The sequence below is a fragment of the Schistosoma mansoni genome, chromosome W (genome assembly GCF_000237925.1).
Source record: "Schistosoma mansoni strain Puerto Rico chromosome W, complete genome".
NCBI lineage: Eukaryota > Metazoa > Platyhelminthes > Trematoda > Strigeidida > Schistosomatidae > Schistosoma > Schistosoma mansoni.
In genome coordinates this window covers 11347827-11349750 of record NC_031502.1, presented here as the reverse complement: position 1 = coordinate 11349750, position 1924 = coordinate 11347827, and positions in this window count along the sequence as shown.

Below are 1924 nucleotides of genomic sequence, written 5' to 3'. Positions count from 1 at the left end.
AGGTTCTGAGGGGTTCGTGTTTCACAAATTTCTTACGATGGTTAACGTGATAAATCAAAACAGCATCAGCTTTACAAATTTATTCTGGAATGGTTTCACTGATAATGAAATCTCAAACAAACATTTACATCAGGTGTCCATTTAAAACTCTCTCATTGATAATATCAAGCTGTAGTCCTTGTTATTTTTTTAAACTAAAACGTAAAATAAGTAACTCATGAATATTGGAAGTGGTTGTGAGACTAAAGTAAACATCCAGAATTCTTTCAATAGGTTTTGGAGAAGGTGCTGTTAGTTAAGTCTTCCGTAAACAGTTTCATAGGGCTATAATTCTAACGATGAAACAGTTTGTAAGATCTGTGAGGGCTTACTCCTGTTGTATTCTAAATGAAAAAAAAACTAGTAATGGTTTTATTTCAAAATTATGGGATAGGTAAATAAAAAATTCCACGCTTTTAGGCAAAGAATTCACGCAACTGTGATTTATCCCGAGTTCATGAATATTAGTTTATAATTAGGTCAGCTACTACAACCTGTGCAAAGTATAGTAAGCGCCTAACATTGTATCGTACAGCTTTTATTATTTTGTTCCCTTTAAGTATTTCAATGCATCTGCGTCTGGTTTTACGGGAAGAAATATAAGGAGAGTTAGTGTCTAATAAAATAAAATTCCCAGTCGTCAAAAGATTTCTGATGTTTGTACACAGACAGCTACATTGAATTAAGACGCTGAACGCCCCTCCTCCAGGAATGTATACTGCTGTTTTGCAGGAAAGTAAAAACACAGACATTCAGTTATCCAGCTGCCGATGTTAGCGCTGGGGAAATTGTTTAATGGGATTGGTTTTAAAATATGGTCAGAGCTAGACGTATGGTATACAAACGAACACCAAACATACTTATCCCCTTTTTTCAAAATGAACGCTATCTTATAATACATGACAACAGCCCTTAAATGTCCTGGTATGACCGAGAGTGGGGAGGACCCACCCTTCCTCTCTCTCGAAATGCTCACAAATGACCACGCGTATACAGCCTCTGCCAGGGAAGTCCTACTCACTGCCGCCTCGTGGCGGGGGTGTTGTTTGCGAAATTTAGAGGACGAAAAGTGAATGTCTGGCACTTTAACCGGGTTGGTGGACACGAAAAGTCCATCTGGAGAGTTGGAAAACACTGATTTCAAACTAATGGTGCACATGGGCTCCAGTATTCTGAAGGAACAAATGGCCTATTAACCAATTGTTGGTCACCGGCTACCATGGGACTGCATCTCCTTACGATGCTCCACTACCTTGTGGATCAGACCTTTCGGTTAATGGCTCGGGGTGTGACCCTCTAAAGAACCCTTTGCTTTGGTCTGAGCACCCGGACAGTATCACAACCCTCACGCAATCAAATGAGATTTTTGTGGTGCATATATATCTGGTGCCTCCTTGTATCAATATTTATGTGTTCAAATAAATAATAATAAAATAAATAATAACATGACAACAAAGTGCCCTTTTTCTATTTGCAAGCAAACTGATTTGAATCAGTATACTCATTAAAAGCAGGCTGATATGGGATTCCCTGCAGTTTCTCTGTCGTTTTTATTGAAGGGTAAGTTATTACAGTCGGCCTATATCATTACTATCTTACGTGTAGTTTATAAAGGGAATGAATTAGTGATATGTTAGGGCTAGTGGGAATATGATACATCAATATAACATCCTCGTGATTCATCCTGTTCAGAACAAATCCTAAGCTTTCAACTTCAGCTTCCTGGAGCTATATACGCTGTAATGTATACATAATCTCAGACTGATCTTTTTCTAGTTGTGACGCTTAAGCATGCTAACGGAAATGAGTGAGCAGCTCTACTTACTAAACTGATCTGCCAGATTACATGCTTCAAGTACTATACTTATATCGACTAAAATGAATT